Source organism: Lactuca virosa, chromosome 7, assembly GCF_052849685.1.
Source record: "Lactuca virosa cultivar CGN04683 chromosome 7, Lactuca_virosa_CGN04683_v6, whole genome shotgun sequence".
Lineage (NCBI taxonomy): Eukaryota > Viridiplantae > Streptophyta > Magnoliopsida > Asterales > Asteraceae > Lactuca > Lactuca virosa.
Window position 1 is genome coordinate 82,752,748 of NC_136432.1, and position 7,496 is coordinate 82,760,243.

General features: G+C 34.3%; 1 long non-coding RNA gene across 3 annotated transcripts; it reads right to left on the minus strand.

Moving 5' to 3' along the window:
* Positions 1-207: 207 nt before the first annotated feature.
* On the minus strand, positions 208-3,882 carry LOC145124670 (uncharacterized). Of its 3 annotated transcripts, none has more exons than XR_013715678.1 (7): positions 3,664-3,882; positions 2,749-3,579; positions 2,593-2,631; positions 2,412-2,466; positions 2,233-2,319; positions 1,916-2,041; positions 208-789 (listed from the first exon to the last, which is right to left on the minus strand). It is a non-coding gene; the product is annotated as an uncharacterized LOC145124670 (long non-coding RNA). The 3 variants fall into 3 exon arrangements; XR_013715680.1 differs by having other exon boundaries at positions 2,838-3,579; positions 3,664-3,872; XR_013715679.1 differs by having other exon boundaries at positions 2,749-3,882.
* Positions 3,883-7,496: the final 3,614 nt, after the last annotated feature.

Sequence of the window (7,496 nt, forward strand, 5' to 3'; positions counted from 1 at the left end):
ATCAAAACATATTACATATACAAAAGGGGTTTTCATACGAATAGCAGCATACTTCATTTATTGTTTTATTATAGCATGCTATTTTTTTTGAGTTATTATAACATTGTAATTTGAAAATTCGGTCCAATCATATCAACACTGAATGTGTAAAATGATTTTTCAAATCACAATGCATTAATCAGAATTTTTTTTTTGAAATTATTAAGGTTGAAATAAGAAAAGTTTACAGGTTGACGAACTATAGTTACAAATAAAAGAGTCTCTCTTTGTTTTTCCCTTCCAGACACAGACAGACAAAAGTATTTACAAACTACATTACCATAATAAAAGTAAACAAATCTTAAATTGTTTCAATTTCCATCTCTCATCTCATCTCATCTCATTTAGTCCTCAACTGTCTCAATCTCCCCCATAATCCTGTTACTCACCACGTTAAAACCTAAAACCGCTGGACTAACCTTCTTCCCTTTCTTCCCCTTCTTCTTCCCCCTCCTCCTCCTCCTCCTCCTCCTCCTCCTCCTCCTCCTGCCTTGCTGCTGCCATCTGCCACCGCCTTACCACCACCGCTGCCGCTAACCTCGGAATCCCAGAATCCATCGTTCACGAAATTGACATCCCCAGTTGATTTTTGGAAGGCAATTTCGAGAACGTATGAAGGGAGGAGGTCTTTGTAGTTGAGGAATTTTTCAATGAATGCATGGTCTGGATTGTATGACCCCAGATTCTCTTTCAGAAGTATCTCTGCTTCTCATCTCGATTGCTTCAGACAAAACTCAAGAAAACTTGTATCTGACAAATGCCAACAAAAATTAATAAATAAGAGATATATATGCAAAAACAAAACTCTAGAGTACTTTAAAAATGTAGAGGAGTTAAATCAATTTACTTATCAAAAATGCAATTTGGTCAAGAACAAAAGGGAAATAACACAACATAGTAAAATTACAATCTAAATACTACATTTGATTATAGTTTATCAATTAAATTAGGTTAGCACATGGTTGCAACTATATCCAAGAACCCCCTTTCTTCATAAGATCATAAAAAAAACATCATCAGATAAAAACATGTCATTTGAAAGCTAAGTTAGAAAGTCAAGTAAATCATCAGAAAACAGTAAGCAATTGGGACTCACTAAGTTTTTGAAAAGATGAAAATCATAAAATAAATAAAAAGAAAAAAACCCATAAACAATATTTGTAATCAGAACCATCAGAGTTGGGTATAATTAACGCAGAATAGACTAAACATGTCAGCTCCGATGGTGGTGGTATTGTTTTTCTTTTTATTTTATACAAAAAGAATCAAATAAGGGAATAAGGGTATAGACCAAAACCACACAAAAAAGATAAGCATAGGGACCAGGTATCAAAAATTGGACCACTGTTGCATCACCAAACTTTTTTGGATAAAAAATATGTGGTTTTGGTCTAAATATGTTTGGTGGTGCACCATCGGTCCAATTTCGGATACCTTGTGCGTTTTGGTCCAAAAATGTTAACTTTAACAACTTGGCTGTTAACTTTAAAAAAGTATATAAATAATAATTTACCCTTAAGAGACCATTTCTGCAACCAAACTACAAGGACCATTTATGCATCTCTTCTTTTTTATTCTATTCAATTATTATACATTAATTCTTCTAATTAATTCTTTTTTAATGGTATTAATGCTTAAATTATTTTGATAATCCTCCACTTAATAACATAAATATATTGTTGTTACTTAATTATATGGTGCACAATTAACAATCTGGTTGATGAGAATTGTTAATTGTATGGTACAACAAATTGTGACTGCTAATGAGAATTGTGCATAAAGAGATAATAATAAAGTAATAAAGTAAATCCATGAATGGTTACTGAGGACAAAAGTCACCAGATTTGAAAGTCAAATTCCTGGAGTTGTTTTATACCATTTGCAGTCACTTTAATGGACTCTAATCTCAGAGATTTTAACTTCTTCAATGGCTTTAGATGCTGCAATCCTTCACTTGTTACTTGAGAAGTTGATAAGTTTAAAGACACCAATTGTGTCAGACCTGCAATAATTACACCTTTACCCTTATCTTAAAATATTTTATAAATCCCCTTTCATCTAAGCTTGTCTGTTTTTTTAAAACACAAATATGTGAGCTGTTTGTTTTATCAATTTTAAGGAGATAATAATAATACTAATGGATTTTAAGGATGCATTTGTGAGCTGTTTATTTTGTGACAAGTTCAAAAGTACCAAACATCGAAGATCCTCTATATTCTTCACACCAGCATCCGTTATTCCTCCCACCAAAATTTTACAAATCCTGTAGTTTTGTAAAATCTACATGAAAAGGCAGGGGTATAACCGTCATTCCCATGACAACTTCAAAATCAACAACAGGAAGTCAAACTCTAGAATATCAAAAAATTTACCGAAACTTGTAATCTGGTTAAATTAACAGTGGTAGCCTATGCAACGACCCCTTTCCTGTTCAACAGAATGTAAAAGTTAATAAAAAAAGTCATTCTAATTTATAAATATAAAATAATAACTTCATATTACAATAGATAAATAAGTGGTTGATAAAAGGTATAATGAAAATGAAAATGTTACCTTTGTTGATCTGCCCTCACTTCTGGAACTTGTATACTCCTGCTCAATAAATAAATAAATAAATAAATAAAACCCACCTTAGCTTCAAACTCATCTGATGGAATATACAAATAAAGGAGAATGAGATAGCATACGGAAAATGACAAATATACCCACCGTTTCATGCAGTCCAACATGTTGTATCCTGTCCACTGTAACAAACAAACAAAGCCTAAAAAGACCAATTTATCCTTGAAGAGAATTACCTGAACATTCTCAAGATTATCTGATTTGAAGATATCAGCAAACTTCAACAAAATCTCTGCTTTGTGAATATCAGTATCCCCCATTTCAAGACATGTGGTAAATCTGTATGATAGAAAAGAAACATCATTAAAGTATCAAGACTCATGCCAAATTATCCAACAAATTACTTATCTGCCGAGATTTAGGACCCTTTGTTGCATCACTTTTCTCATCTGTTCCATATTCAAGTAGGACCTGGGTCATCAAACTGTTGAATAAGCCCTCTTCTTTCCCAAGTGTGCAATCTTTCTCCTGAACTTATAACATCTCTGTGATTACCCTTTCCCGTATCCATACTCTGTTCCATATTCCACTTGCTTACACTCCTTGGGTTGCTTGAAAACCCTGGTGGTGGTATACGCCTCACTTGCTGTTGAGAAAAAGCTCACTTTGATCAATGCCCTCACTTGATGGTGGTGGTATACGTCGTGAGTAAACTTCAACCTTCGCATCGCCTCCAGCCACCACCACCGGCAACCACCGCCATCGCACCACCACCAGCATCAGCGTCGGTATGCGCTGTTGATTTCCCTGTCGAAATCGTCAACTTGATGAAAGAAACTCCCAATCGATTACAATAAGTGAAACGAAAAAGGTTTTTTGGGGGTTTGGGTTTCGCAGAGAACGTTGGTCTCATAATCGATATCCCTTCAATCGATTTAGGGTTAGGATAAGAAGAGAAACCGAAGACTTCAAGAGAGACTGCGACGAAGAAGACAAACGCAAAAGGTGAAGAGGAATAAAGAGTAATAAGAAAGGAAACAAATAAGAAAAACGGAAACGAACACTATTGGAGGAGAAGGGCGGCAACCGGCTTTGAGGAAGAGAAGATAAACGATGGGAAAAGGTATGGCGGTGTGTGCGAAACAACGACAAATAGAAGTTTCAGTGTCCAAATAAGAAACAGAAAGAATTTTGTGAGAGTGGCGCAAACCGACTTTGAGGAAGAGAAGATAAGCATCAGTCAAAGCACACAAGTTACAGGGGCAAAATAAGAAAGAAGAAGACTTCCGTGCGCAGCAAAATAAGAAAGGAGAAGACTTCAGTGTGCAAATAAGAAAGAGAGGAAAAGTTAACTGTAGCTAAGGTTTTAGGAATTGATAGTATATACTAATTATTTGTAAGAATATATTTTAATAGTCAAGATACCAACGATTGATACTTATGATTTAAGCCATAGAGGTACGATATGACGTTTGTTCCTTTTACCGGAATAGACAATTACAAAGGTGTGTAACCTTTGGTGCTGGATTTCTGTAACATCCAGTTTCAGGACGTTTCTTATTTCAGGATTTTGTATCGTAATTTGGTTGAGTATAGGTATTGAGCTTCAAATGAATCAGATGTTGATAATGTTGGTTGAGTGATATGTATGTGTGTATATATATATATATATATATATATATATATATATATATATATATATATATATATATATATATATATATATATATATATATATATATATATATATATATATATATCAGTGTTGCAAAAATCGGTCTAGGCGGTCGATTAATCGGCGTCTAGGCGCTAGGCGGACACCAACCGCCTACGAATAGGGGTTAGAGGGTGGGCTAGTCGCTCATGGTCGATATCGGTCGAAATCGGTCCAATTCGGTCCAAATCGGACCAACTCGGACATCAAATTGGACCAAATCAGTCTAGCTAATTCCAAGGGTCCCGCCAGCTCAAAGGAGCCAGCTTGCCAAAAACATTGTTGCGCTTGGTTTTACAAGATATACAAGCTCCTTTTATAGAGCAAGTTTTCCTTTAAAGAATGCTCCCACCAGCGATGTGGGATGAACTTTTAATTATTTGATATCTCTTCTTCGCATCTCTTTCTTCCCTGGCTTTCTCTCTCGATCTACAACCTGCTGTCTTCAATTGCTTGTTGTCTTTTCAAATAATTTTTCATTGATTCTGTGTTTCAATAAATTTTCACAGCTTCAGTTAATCCCGATAACTCCCAAATTTTCACAGCTTCTTTGCATCTCTTTTTCCCCACTATGTGTGTATGTAAGTAACAGGCGATCGAGGACACCTCCATAGCAACCACCTCTGCAACAAACCATATCGACAACCCCTGTCTTCGTCTTCAACTCTCATTTGCTGTTGTCTTTGTCTTCAATTCTCATACCTTCAACAAACCACCGAGAACACCTCCATAGCAACCACCTCTGATGCTTTCATGTTATTTCCAGCTCCAAACTATCTCCTTATACCCCTTGAACCATCATCAACCACCGATATCAATACTCATTAAGAAATACATTTCTTCCAAGTATGAAATTCGGAATTGATTTTTTAAGAGGAATAACTAAGAACCTCGTAGCATGGAAAACCGATACCGATCCTTCGTTTTGAATCCAAATTTTGTAAGGTGAATACACGAACGGGTTTGATTCCAAAGGGTACCCACAGATTCCTGAATGATTTTGAATCCAAATTATGTTTGTGACATTCAACGGCTCATTTGGATCGAAAGAATGCAAGTATTGGATCTTTATCTGAGTGCACAAATGGATAAATGTGGTCGACTGATCGATATGGATTATGTAGTCCTTATGGTGTTTGTGACATTGGTGAGAATCAAGCTAGCATGCCAAGTGTTTGACAAAATGCTTAAGAGAAGAAATATCCAAATTGAAAAGAAAAATAAATTATGTATTACGTATTTATCATTTGTTAACTTGTTTACTTTTATTCTTAGTATTAAAGTTATATTTATTAAATTTTAATAATATTTTTAATAATTAATGGTCCCCGATTAATCCCCGCCTAGCCGATTAATCGCTTGACCCCAGTCCACCGCCGAGCTACCGTCGAGCAATTTCTACAACCTTGATATATATATATATATATATATATATATATATATATATATATATATATATATATATATATATATATATATATATATATATATAAACTTACAAAAATACATAAATATGTAAAAATACATATAAATATGTAAAAAATGCGTTTATAAATTATATACATATTTTTGAGAAAATCTGCAGAAAAGTCCCTTTATTTTGGGAAAATTAACGATTTGGTCTCATGACGTGTTGAATAGGTCAAAAAGGGCTAAAGTGAATAAATTAGCCGGTTTCTTGGGTTTTTTTGAAAAAAAAAATCAGGAGTTTTCTGTTTAAAAAAAATTTATGACTATCAAAAAATTTCCCAAAATAATGAGACTTTATTGTAAAACCCATTATTAAAGTAGTCAGTTATAACCCGTGGAATCTACAGTTGATGAATTATTATAATAACATATAGAGTATACAAATAAAAACAATTAAGACAAAATTGCAAAAATAGTCCTTGTGGTATTCATTTTTCTGAAGGTTTAGTCTAAACCTCGACTTTTTTGGTTTCGTGGTCCTTTTGAGCTAGTTTCGTTGCGAATTTGGTCCCTCAGTAAACTGAAATGACTGTAATACCCTTCAGGTATATATTTTCTATTTTTCTTTCATATTTTTAAATCTAATACTTATTTATTTACTTAAACAATTAAAAATTAAGAGTCTACCTCTCTCTCTCTCATATCTGGGTTTGTCTTTCAAGAACTCAAGAATTCTAATGAACACGAATACACAGTCAAGAACATACGTATCTTTATTAACATATACAGACATCAGATTTTCTGGTGTTTATTTTAAAACACATACACTCATCAGATTTTCTGGACTTCTTCTTCAAAACACACATACACTTATGAACATAGATACTCAAGAAAAACACACATCATATTTTCTAAACACACACTTATGAACATTCATACTCAAGAACACACATCAGGAGGGGACAATTTATGTACTCAGTTTTGTCACCACTATCTGATGTGTTAAGCTGTTGTGCGATTTTCTTGTATGGTGACTTGGAAAACTGTGAGACAATACTTGGGACAAGTATGAGTAGGTGTGAATGGTAGTATAGGCCTATACTACCGGAAGCACAGGACTCGCACTTGGATCAGGGAAAGTCACAAGGTTACCAAGAAGCTAGTAATTGATTTTGTTTTATTCAAGTATGTCGTTGCTATTGTTTCGGTAATGATTAAGAAGATGATTGTTATTTCGAACCTAGTGATCATATCAAATCGAGTCTAACTAAGATGAGTATATTACATGGTTCAGAGAACTAAGTTCGATGTCACATCTGACTTAAGCCGGAAGATTGAAATAAAAGATAATCAAAGCGATCAGTAGAGGTATCGCGATAATTTCTTGTAGCTAGAAATGCTACCTTTTAAGGTGTGATTATATCACATTAGAACATGAAGGAAGGTATAGTCTGTTCTGGAAATTTGACTCTAACAGACATAAGTATAAGCGTTGCTACATACGATGATAGGTCATTAGAATACGACATATCGGTCCACTGTAGTAATAAAAGAACTTATCTTAAGTTTGTCTCCAATAAGGATCAAGATTGTGACTGGAAGGTCCTAATTTGGAGTCTAACATGAGATAGAGAGCAGGTGCAAGATCGAGCACTACTTGCAGTCAAGAAAACCAGGAGTTAGATACTACCCAACACTTTTCTTTAAAAGGTTACTCTGATTTTCAAACAAAGCATAAACAAATTGCTCTTTTCTGGCCGTAAAAATGAGG